The sequence below is a fragment of the Miniopterus natalensis genome, chromosome 4 (assembly GCF_054644295.1).
Source record: "Miniopterus natalensis isolate mMinNat1 chromosome 4, mMinNat1.hap1, whole genome shotgun sequence".
NCBI lineage: Eukaryota > Metazoa > Chordata > Mammalia > Chiroptera > Miniopteridae > Miniopterus > Miniopterus natalensis.
In genome coordinates this window covers 76186279-76199012 of record NC_142084.1, presented here as the reverse complement: position 1 = coordinate 76199012, position 12734 = coordinate 76186279, and the positions used below count along the sequence as shown (strand labels likewise).

The 12734-nt window shown below is 40.5% G+C and overlaps 2 pseudogenes; both read right to left on the bottom strand.

The window, feature by feature from the left end:
• Nucleotides 1-4551: 4551 nt before the first annotated feature.
• Nucleotides 4552-6140, bottom strand: LOC107538039 (non-histone chromosomal protein HMG-14 pseudogene; annotated as a pseudogene).
• A 5811-nt stretch (nucleotides 6141-11951) lies between these two features.
• On the bottom strand, nucleotides 11952-12149 carry LOC107538049 (cytochrome c oxidase subunit 7C, mitochondrial pseudogene; annotated as a pseudogene).
• Nucleotides 12150-12734: the final 585 nt, after the last annotated feature.

Sequence of the window (12734 nt, the reverse complement as noted above, 5' to 3'; positions counted from 1 at the left end):
GCAATCATTCCCTCTAAGTCCAATACTCTTTGGTCAAATTCTGTGGATATAAATTCATCAATAAAATACAATTCTTTGATAATTTTACTTAAAATTCAACATTTAAGTTTTAACAGTTAATAAATTTATTTTGTACTTGTGCTCACCATAAATTACGTATGAGAATGACTTATAGGTAGGCATATATTAGCTAATCTCTGACAAAATTGGGACAAATTTTGTAATAGAGAAACACACACGGAGATATGGGGAAGACTAGGAGAGGGAGAAGGGTGGGAAGAGAGACAAGAAAGTGGCATCCAGGGCAGAGGGAGAGAAAAAAATAGGTGTGGGAGAAGTTATTTTGGTGTTCTGAGTGCTAAGCAATGACTGTGAGAGTGGTACGTATGCAGAGTGAGGTGTTCAAATTACCCTTGGGGCTAAGTGTTTTCACATATTTAACCTGTCAAAGCCAACCATTTTTGTAAAGATCATCTTTGGAGCTCCTTTATTCACAGAAGCTTAGAACTAGGGAAGGGTGAACTGGGCTTACCCATCTCGGTTTAGGAGCAAATATATTCTGTGGTGTAGAATACTTTTCTGTTCTTGAAAGACATGAGAATATTGCATGGTGCATAATAATCCAGAAAATGAACATATTAATCGTTTAAAAACCATTGCAAATAAATCTTAATTTTTAAATCGGATTTAGAGAGAAGAAGGGAGAGAGAGATGGAAAACATCAATGTGAGAAACAGTGATCAGTGGCCTCCAGCATGTGCCCCACCCAGGGGATCGAACCTGAAACCTAGGTTTAGGCGCCCTGACCAGGAATCAAAGCCGCCACCTTTTGGTGTATGGGATGAACACCAACCAGCTGAGCCACACCAGCCAGGGCAAATCTTCCTTTGAAGTTTTTCATCATTCTTAGCCTTTTGGAGAGAGGACAGAAGAAACAGGTCTTTAAGTTCACAGTGTGTTTCCTAGGCAGCGCACCTTCAAGGGAGCCCACACCGGGCCCAGCTGCATTCTTGCAGGGTGTTTGGAGGGTGTTTGGAGGAAGTCATGCCACAGTCTGGACCTAAGGCAAGTGGTCTGCCCTCTCTAGGCCCCGACTCCCTCATGTGTACAAAAGAGAGTTGAACTTGAAAGTTTTTCTAGCTCTGGTATTAGAGGTTTACTCTCTTTGGGATGTTGATGTATGTCCCTTGGGACATTCTGTAAATGATGGGAGAGCCGGGTCAACACAGTTTTGCCTTTCTTCATATACTCTGATGACTGGGACACTTCCATTATTGAGCAGCTGCCAACCCTTCTTCCAGTATCGACCCCAGCTTATGGGAGGTCAGGGGCAGAAGCTTGGCCCAGCCTGACCCCTAGTTAATGGGAACTGAGAGTAATCACATTAGCTCAGTTGGGAGTTTTGAAAATTACATTAGCTCATCCAACAAAAGTGAATCTGCCAATAATTTATTTGATGGATTTGCAATTAAAATAAAGAGGTCTTCTTTCTTCTTTGTCTTTTTGGTACAGAAACAAAAAGAAAAACCGAACAAGGAATTAAAATTTCAAACAGCTTACCAATTATGTTTAAATAGAGTTTCATTCTCTAGCTATTGATTTGGCCTCTTAAGTAAAGAATATTTTAGGGAATGATATTTTTTGGTCATTTTATATAATCTACTAAGAGTTCTTAGTAAAGATCACAGATAAGTTTGAATAGATATTAAAAACAGACTGATGTGTTTCAGAGGGAAGGGGTGGGTGGGAAGAGATTAGTCATTGAATTTATATGCATATATGCATAACCCATGGACAGACAATAGTAAAAGGAAGGCCTGGGGAGGGAGCAGAGGTAGGGTGGAGGGGGTCAATGGGGGAAAAGGGGGGTATCTGTAATACTTTCAGCAATAAAGATAAATTAAAAAAAAACACAGTTGTCTGAGCTAAAAATTTCAGGAATACTGGTTTCACTTAAAATTTTCAGAGGAATATTTGTTTGCTAGGTGTTTTTTTTTGTTTTTTTTTTTTTTATTTTATTTTTTTTTAATATATCTTTATTGATTTCAGAGAGAGGAAGGGAGAGGGAGAGAGAGAGATAGAAACATCAGTGATGAGAGAGTCATTGATCAGCTGCAGCCCGCAACCCGGGCATGTGCCCTGACCGGGAATTGAACCCTGATCGCCTGGATCCTAGGTCAACGCTCAACCGCTGAGCCATGCCCGGCTGGGCTGTTTGCTAGGTTTTTATAATACAATTCTATGAAAAGCACAGTAATCAAGAGTATGAAGTACTATTAGAACCTAGATTTGAGAGCCTTTAGCTCTGCCTTTGAGTGGGGCAAGCCTTTAAGGAAGACCAGATAGGATTAAGTAGTCATTTATTTGCATGGTATGATATGCTGAGAGGTAGCTACCGTGAATTAAATATTAATTTTATGTGAAATATAGTGCTAATTGCTTTACATACACTCTATTAAGACCCCCTACAGCAGAGGTGTTGTTCATAGTTCATTTCACAGGTGAGAACCTGAAGCTCACGTTCCTTAAGCAGCTTTCCCATATGGCCCAGCCAACAGAGGGCCGAGCAAGACTCCAGGGCCTGGGGCATTGTTCTTGGTTCAGGCATTGGATAAAAAGTCACTCGTGAGCTGAAAAACAACAACAAAGACTTACTGAATCAGAATCCTTAGGAGCAGGGCCATCTTTAGTGTTAAGACATTTCACACGTAATTCTGATGTATGGTCAGGACGGACAGGTGCGGACAGGAGGAGGTATTCGGGCAGATCCTAGTTTTGGAGAAAACCCTGGAGTGTAGCTTGTAATCCTTGAGTAATGGAGCCGACAGGGCTTTCTGGAGGTAGGATATCCTTGTCTTCTTGCCCTAGACAGGCATCAACCGCATACGTGTAGACGGCAGGCTGGCCGCTGCGCCCAGGAGGCCTGAGAAACACTTCTCATCGCAGGGTCACGGGAAGAACCGGAGCGACCCGCCTCCTCCCACAGGGAAGGGCAGAGGGCAGGCGCTGGAGCACTGAGGCACCTCGACGGGAAGAGCAGCTCTTTCCAGCAGCGTGCGTTGCCACCACCCAGGGAGGCGAAGCAGTGGCAGGCTCCGGGGAAGGGTGGGCAGGCAAGGGCAGAAGGACGCCGGGGCAGCAGGGGGCAGGCGACACGGGGGCCAGGGGCCGAGGACCTGTGTCTGAGATCAGGCAGCCTCTCGGGAGGGGCAGGCGGGACCTGGGCAGGGCAGCGCTCAGCCTGTGTGTCAGGCTTGAGGAGCGTGGAGTAGCTGGACGGCAGTTTTGGAGAGGGTCAGGGGCATTAAGGGATTCAACAAAGTCATTTTATAAATGACTGGAAGGATTGGGATTGCGCTTATCTTCGAATGGGGAACAGCAAGTTTCGAGGGGGACGTGTAAAATCTTGGAAAATATTTGAAGGTATCATGTGACGATGGGACACTGTTCCCCTTGACACTTAGAACTGCTTTTTCACCTTAGCCTTGATTTGTGCGGTGTTAGCAAGTTGTCTTAATATTTTATCAGTAACTTGGCCTTTTACCAGAAGGCCCTGACTGTGTATTTGTTATCTTTAAAGTGTTAACTCTAAAAGTTTCAAAGCCTAAGAGCTTCTAGTATATACTTTGCGGTCAACCCCAGCAGACCCGTTTCTCCAGGCGCAGCCGTGGGCGCTTTGCACTTTCGCCGCATTTCCCAGGCACTTTTGAAGCTTCCTTCCTCTTAGTATTTGGATGGTGACTTTCCACTCTGTCCATCGTCTTGCTTCTTTCGGTTCTGGGATTTTGAATAGTTGGTTAATACTTTTTTTTAAAATTTGCAGATGTCTTTTTTTTCTTTCATAATTGAGATTTTATTGTTTGTTTCGAGAATAAGTACAGAGACATTTCAGTTTGTACACAATTCTTAACATATGTACCAAAAATGCGAAGTCTTGTAGTTGTGAGTCTTTTCTAAACAGTTATTCCAGCGACTTTCCAGCTTAAAATTTGGAGGCTAATTTCCCTTAATAGAGTATCAAGTACCAATATCTTCAAATGTTGATAGGCCGTTACATCAGTCTCACTACTTCACAATTTAATATATATATATATATACACTACATAATCAAGTTTTCGATCTTTTACAGCACATTAACAAAGTTACCAGGAAAACTGGACAAAGATGTTACAGATGCACAACATTCTCACAGGGAGAGCCAAGACCAAGGAGTGGTTTTCTTTAGAAACAATTCTACCAAAAACCTGGGAATAGAAGTAATTTAAAATGTTCTAGACATAGTAAACGCACAACTGACTCCAAATTGTCACATAGTATTTGTATTACAGGATATTAAAAACTACCCATCTATGGAATGTTAAGCTGACACCCATTCACAGCCTCCCACAGCCTCCCACATTCAATATTCCACTATTTTCCGGTTGTACCAAAAAAGAAACAACCAGCCAATGGTTCTACCTCTTAAAAAAAGCATTTACACTTTAAAAAAAAGGGATGAGGTAGAATTCCTTCCTTCTTAGAAATGTTTCTACAGCTACTAAAAATCTTGCATTAACAAAGAGCTGGTAAAACTATTCCGCTGGATTGTACAAGAAGGGACACGGGGACCATGGATGAGACTTTGTTTCCGATATTAATAGACTTGGCCCCTTTCTGTCCTGCTCCTTCCGAGGCTGGGCTCCTCGTTTTTAGTTTCTCCGTTTTCCGCAGGTAGATCTTCTTGAGGTTCTTGGTTGTCCACTTGGGCCTGCGTTCCCTTTGCTCCCCTTTCCCTTCCTTTGCACTTTTTTGCCTGCAGATTTATCCTTCCCTGCCATCTTTTTGGGCTTCGTTTCCACTTTTGCAGGAGCAGGTTTGGCTGACAACCTCGCCAGCCTCCTCTTGGGCTCCTCCTGCCAGAGGGCGACTGGCCCAGTGGCTTCGTGAACCTGGGCTGCCTGGCCGCTGCTGCTTCTCCCGCCTGCAGATGTCTTTTAAAAAGGTAGTTTTAGTTGGAGCACTTACTCTAGTTTTCCTCGGCTTTCTGGTTGATTTTTATGGGGACTTTCCATTAGCCATGACATTTTTATTTTCATTTAAAGTTTCTTCCTATAGTAGCTTTCTCTTCATCTTATATTTTCCTGAATCAGCACTATCAGGTGTATATAGGTGGGATTTAGGGGGCTCCTTGTATTCTAGGTTTCTTATATGAAACGCATCTTCTGTTGGTATAGTACAGTTTCCTTAACCAGTGATAAGTGTTATGAATCGATGTTTTCTCATTTTGTGATTCTGATGATTTTCAATCATTTCAACTGCTATTTTCTTTTATTGTCTTTCTTTTGCTTCATCTTTAAACTTCCAAGCAGTGTTTCTCCATCCCTAGTTACTTTTCTCCAAAGTAATCCCATTGCCCCCAGCTTGCCATTAGTCCCACATATTTGAAGCCCTTCCCTCCCTAAGGTGATTAAAGAGACATAGCAACTAAATGTGATGGGTAATCCTAAAACATTGTCATCGGGGCAATTGGCAAGACTTGATTATGGACGATGGACTATAGAATAGTATTGCATAGTGTATCAATGTTAAATCTCCTGAATTTGAACACTGTAATGTGGTTATGTAAGATTATTTTTTTGTGAGGAGATATACACTGATGTATGAGATAAAAAGGCTTCAGCTCTCCAAGTTTCTGTCAAACAATATAGAAAAAACTATATATGTGTGTATGTACATATATACACACATATATGTATCAACCAAAATGTGGACAATTGATTAACTTAGGAATATATATATATATGAGCACCCTGTACTCTTTTTGATATTTTGGTAACTTTGCACTCATATCAAACAAAATGTTATATATAAGAAAGCCTCTTTCAAATTTTCAGTAGGCATATCCATTTTTGTCTCTGACCTATAGTCGGTATTTTAGCACTCCTGTTGGTATTTTCAATGAAGTTTTATTGTATTTCTTCCCAACACCCCTGAGCCCCTGCCATCTTCACCTCTTTTGCCTGCAGAATCTTCTGCAGCGATAAACTGGTGATTATTTTGATGAATTGCTGGAAGCTGAGAGTGGACTAACATGAGAGAAGAATTCTACTGGGGGCAACATTCTTAGAGGATCTCCCACAGTTTTTGGCCATCTTCTCCATGAATCCCACCAGGTTCTTTCTCCTCCTGAATGGAGATCTGAGAAAGGTCTCTTCAAAGCTCTGCCTAAGGAAAGGGAAGTATAACCCTTGTGAAATGCACCCACAGCCTTCTTCATAACAAATGCCCAACCTCCGAGGGAGCGGCTGTGCTAGTGCTGCATCTTAGATTCCTGACACTCTGGAGCCCTCTAGCTTTCGTGTCTCAGCTAAAGGTGAAAAAACACATAGCAAACAGGAATCAGGGTCTTAAATAAATAAATTAGGAGTGCTGTGGCCTGGGGAAGGATTGGGGGGTAGGGAGGAGTAAAAGCTATACCACTGGAGAGTCACTTGTAAAGGTCACAGACCAGAGACACAAGCCCACTAAAAGACTAAGATTTAATCACAAGGTTATAGAATGTTTCTGTTCCCTCACACCTTATCACCCCCAGTAACAGAGCTCCAGTATTACAGTATAAAATACAGTGGAAAGAGCCACAAGACATAAATTCTCCCTGTGGAGAAGCCCAAAATCAACAGAGGAGACAAAAACAAGGACATTAGAGAAATTTGATGGCTTTGACCATGGAAAACATTAAGCACAATCAAGGTCCTAGCCAAATTAATGTAAATCCTCACGCCAAAGACCTACTTACCTCAGTTCTTATTACCTAGTACAATAAGTTCAGCTTGCAATAGAAAATTACAATGCATGACAAAGGCAAGAAAAATAGTCTCAAGAGACAAAAGAACTTATTCACATCAGACTCAGATAACAAAGATGTTGGAATTATAAGAAAGGAAATTTAAAATAAGTATGGTTAATATGTTAAGGATGTTACTGGTAAAAGTGGACAACATATCAGAACAGATGGGTAATATAAACAGAGATATAAGAAAAAAGCAAAAGAAAATGTTAGATAAAAAACATTGTAACATAATTAAAGGAAGTCTTTCATGACCTTATTAGTAGATTCAGCACAACTGAGGAAAGAATTAATTATCTTAAAGATAGGTCATTAGAAACTTCCCAAACTGAAATTCAAAGAGAAAAGCAAAGAAAAAATAGAATAGAACATTAAAAAATGTGAGACAATTTCAAAAGGTGTAACTTATGCATGATTGGAATACCAGCAGGGAAAGAAAGGGAGAAAAGAACAGAAAAATGTTTGAAGTAACAATGGCAGTAAGCTTCCCAAAATTAATGACAACAAACCACAGATCCAGGAAACTCCAAGTACACTAAGCAAGATAAACACCAAAGAGAAACCACACCTACACATGTCGCATTCAAACTGCAGAAAAGGAAAGACAAAGTAAAAACTTAAAAAGAAATTCGAGTTGTAAAATATCTTTCCTATAGAGGAGCAAGGGTAAGAATTACATTTTACTTTGTGTCAGAAACTATGAAAGCAAGAAGGAAGTGGAGTGAAATATTTAAAGCATTGGAAGAAAAACCAACAAACCTAGAATTCTATATCCAACAAAATTATCCTTTAAAAGTGGAGAAATAAAGACTCAGAAAAACAGCCAACAAAACAACCAAACAAAAAACAATTAAGAGAATTAATCAACAACAGACCCCCTGTAAGAAATGTTAAAGGTTCTTCAAGTAGAAGAAAAATATATAGGTCAGAAATTGGATCTATGTAAAAAAAAAAAAAAGAGCATCGGAGAAGACATAAATGATGGTAAAATATGTTTTATCTTTCGTATTCTCTCTTGAACTGAAGGATAATTGTTTAAATGAATGAGTAGCAATGCATTGGATGATCACATAATATTGATAAGTGACATAAATGACATTTTTACAAGGAACAGGAAGGAGGAATTTGGATTACTCCTTCCACATACTCTACATGTGAGGTGGCATAGTGTTATATGAAGGTGAAACTAGAGTATTAAAAATTTATATTAAGAATTCTAGAGCATCACTAGAAGAAAGATTATACTAAGAGAATGGTAAGTGATATACTAAGAGAGGAGATAAAATGGAATAATATAAAATGCTTAATTAATGCCAGAGAAGTCAGAAAAAGAGGAGGAAAATGTTTTACTGAATAGTGATGATTAAGTTTAGAGATGACATATGAAAATACAGCCAACCAAGTACAGATCTGAGAGCAGAGAGGAACAGGAGCAGGATGGCACATGGACAGTCGTAAGACACTGGTATATTCAAAGGAGACACAGATCTGTATAGCTCTACACTTGAAGGTGTGGGGTCTGGGACCAGGTGAATGGAAACCCTTTTCATTCTAAATTCAATGGAAAGTCATTACAAAGTCTTTAGGCATAGGTCAGTGAGGAGGGCGTGTGTGTGTGTGTGTGTGTTCTCCAAACTATCAGTAATTCTAGAGATTATCAGTCTTTAATTTTGCCACTATAGTAGCTAAAAAACAAAATCTCCTTTCATTTTAGCTTGCATTTCTCTGACCTCTAGTGAGACTGAATATCTTTTCATGTGCTTATCCGTCATAAGCTAGAGGCTCAGATTCTTTGTCTGTTTTTTCTACTAAGTTATTTGCTCAGTCTTGTCTTCTTCTACTGCACTTGAAGTTTATAAAATTAGTCTCCTATATTTTATTACAGTATATTTAAAATTTTTATGTTTGATCATTTAATCACGTCATTTGAGTTTAATTTTGTATACAGTGTGTGGTAAGGAATACAACGCTATTATTTTGATAGATGGATAGCCAATTGTCCAATAACTTTTCCCATTGATTTAAAAATGTCACCTTTTCATATTTTAAATACACACACACACACACACACGCAGTCATATATCTGACTTTGTTCTCTGGCCTGTCGACCTGCTCGCCGACACCCGCGTACCGTTTGAACTAACGCAGCTGTGCGCCTCGTTTCCACGTTCTGTAGGGCAAGTCCCTCCCTTATTATTCTTCCTCTAAAACATTTGTTGGCTGTTCTTGCATATTTAATCCTACAGATAAGTTTTATAATTTGGCTTAGGAATCCCAGTGGGCCTTGCTGGCATTGAATTTTCAGACTAGCTTTGGGGAAACAGTTAAATTTTGCTTTGGAAGAGGAAAAGGTGAGAGCAACATACCCTAAGCAGGCTTAGGTGAGCTGATCCTGTGGGGTTTCAGGACACGGTCACGGACCTCTGGGTAGGAGAGTGCCAAAGGCAGGAGGGACCGGGGACATACCTTGAAATGAATTTCACTCCATCCATGCATTTACTAACGATTAGGCTAGAAGGTTCTAAATGCAGCAATTTTGATCAAAACTCCCTGCTGGAATGATGTCCAGTAAGTTGTAGCACAGCTATTTTCCCCCCAAACTGATGTTTACATCTATTGAAATAAACTGATATTTTCAAATCACTCAGTTGTTTGGTGGGAGCACATCCGGAAGAAAACAGAAACAGATAGTAGGGGAAAGGAAACCAAAATGGTGGTGTGTAGGAGAGGAAGTTTACAATTTATTTTACTAAGAATATTGACAAAGACAAAAATTCTATTAAGTGAAGGTTTTGGATGAAAGAGAGTTGCAAGGGAATTAAGAGTTTATTCAATAAAGGGGAAGATACTAGATATTAGATTACCATATGAATCCCTTCTCCATGGGCCCACGAAAAGCAGGCACTAGATGCCAATGCTGAAAGTATCACAGCTGACCCCCTGTCTTGCTTAGGAATAATGTCTGCATTATTTTCATAGCTGCAGGAGTTTCAGGATTGTTTCTGTGAAAAAGAGGCACTGCAGTCCTGCACTGCACATCTATTAACTTTTTATTCCGTTTTCTGTCCTGTGGGGTTTATTTTTCTGTTTTGCTTTCTGCAAAAAGACAGAAAGACAGACATGGTTAGAATTGAGTCCTCAGCTGCACACACAGCCGCAGCGGTGCTGCAGAGCCTCATTCTGATGGGGCCAATGGCAGGGAACTATTTATAGACTGGCCCCGAAATGTCCTTAGTAACAGGGGTTGGACGGAGCTCCGTGTCCCCTGCTGGAGGTATCCCCAGCTCGCCAGTGGCCTTGCCCCTGATGCCTGTAACTTTGGAATTCATCTTAAGTGTTCAGTTTCCGCATTTTCTTTTACAGCGTGATTCATGGCTGGAGACCTCTCATGAATATTTACCAAACCAGTTGTATCCTGTATTTTGTTTTATGACAATGTGTTCTTCTGAAGGAGGGTATTTCATTTTGATGGCTAAACTTTGCACTGCAGCAACTAATGTCTATGCTTGCATTTCTCGTGCTTTGAGATTTATAAGCTTTCTATTATATTTCACATAGCTGGGCATTGGCCAGAATCCTGACATTTTTTCCTTCCCTTTATGTTTGTTCTCTTTTCCTTCCCTCCAGCTTGACCATCTGTCTCCCTACTTTCGCTTCTGTAGAACCATGGACTAAGTACCTAGGGGTGAAATAACAAATGTCATCAAAGATTCCGTTTCAGAAGTCATCTCCGATCTATGAAAGTACAGTGTGATTTCTGCAAAGTGTTCTACATCTTGTTACCATCTGGGCCTATTGCCTTACCTAGTTGGAGCACACTTAACGAGGCCAAGGTCGTGGATTTAGACCCTATAGGATCCAGTTTACTTTGCACCCCAAAGAACTTTCTTTTGCAGCCACAGTCCGCAACTGCTAATGCTGGCAGATCCATCTTGAAAATGAGCCTGCACTGGAGGACCTGGTGAGAGTTGGGTTGCAGCCAAACTCTCACCTTTATTACAGAAAACTTCAAAGCATATGTTCCACGGCTGGATAGTCAGCAGGATTCCTACCTCAATGTGCTCTTTATATTAAGCTTTAGAACAGATAGGACATGAGCAATTATCTGTTTCACACATCTAAAGTTAGAAAAAATGTGCCCAGCCCTGGCCAGTGTGGCTCAGTTGGTTCAACACCATCCCATGCACCATGAGGTCACTGGTTCAATTCCATGTCAGGGCACATGCCCAGGTTTTGGGCTCAGTCCCCAGTAGGGGACATGAAGGAGGCAGCTGATTGATGGTTCTTTCTCATTGATATTTCTCTCTCCCTCTCCCTTCCTCTCTCTCTCTTTGAAGTCAATGAAAACATTAAAAAAAAATGTGCCCATCTGCCTTTGCATGTCTATAGATATATTACCTTTATAGTTTACCCCTTAAGGGGATGATAGAACTCCCCCTTCCCCCCAATTAGTCCAGTTCTCTATGTCATTCTGTCTTTCCTAATTACATTCCTCTGTGGACTTACACATTTCCGAGATGGAAATTAAGTGACTGGCACCCTTCAACCTGGTAAGGTGAGCTGCCATATATAACTAGGAAGACAGTTGCTGTTAGATGAATATAATGTCTGAGGACTTTAAAGAGCAGAATTGTTGAGCATCTTCTCTATTTGGCTTTTGTTATACTAGCATAATATATGCAGGATGATGTAAAATTTATAAACCATTTCCATATCGCCCATCTCATTTGGCCCATCCAATGTGAGACTGGCTTGACAGGTATGATTATGTCTTTAAGATTAGATGCATACAAAAGCTGTATGGCTTGCTTGAGGTCACACAATCTATTAAAATCTTTGGACCCTGATCCAGAGAGGTTTCCATGATATCACTCTACTTTTTCTTTTAAACAAGCTAAATCACGTATATTTTATCAAGAAACTAATATTGGGATAACACCCTAATTTCATACAAAATTATCACATTTTGTATTTCAGAGAAGGGGCATTAGGGATTTATGCCATAAGTTTATTTACAGACACATCTAGCATGTTGAGTTCAACAGTTTGATCCATTTTTTTGAAGAGACTGCACCTCTTAAAATGCTCCTCTTCACATCTGTTTCACGGAATAACTAAAACATCCTCATTTTTTAAGCAGTTGGTATCTTACTATAAAGAAAGGTGCTGCAAATCCAGATCCAAGGTACAAAGTTGTCATAGCTAGTAACCAGCACTTGTTTTCCACTGAAAATGGCAAATTCTCCCCTGGGCCCTCCTCATAGACATAGTGGCTCCTACAGACTGCGGAGGCTGTGAACCTTCGAATGCTCTGTCCCAGCATTTTGCTGTTGGAAGCCCTGCAAAGGTGCAGAAACCGAAAGCAGAAGAAACAGCGTATCCCACCAAGCCCTTTTCTTACTACCTTGTTCCCTTCTTTCTTACTCTATATTTTATTTCTTGACTTGAACCTATAGAAATACCCTGCTTAGAATGGAAATTCAAAAGTAAGGAATTTATTAAAGGAATTTTAATTCAGTATCTGGGGAGTAGAAAGAAGCAAAGCATTCTTTTTAAAAAATATGTATTTTTATTGATTTGAGAGAGAGAGGAAGGGAGAGGGAGAGAGAGAGAAACATGGATAAGCCTATGCACGGCCCCTACTGGGATCAAGCCCTCAACCTGGGCATGCACCTTAACTAAGAACTGACCTGGTGACCTCTCAGTGCATGGGACGGTGCTCAACCAACTGAGCCACACCAGCCAGAGCAGAAGCAAGGTATTCTGAGCGCCCCCCACCCCAAGGCTATTGCACTTTCATTGTGTGACATTTCTCTTCCAATCAAAGGCACATCTTACATCTATACTACATTTTGTTGCTTTGCAAGCCCTAGCATCATCTTACCTTATTATTGCTTTTTTTACAGTA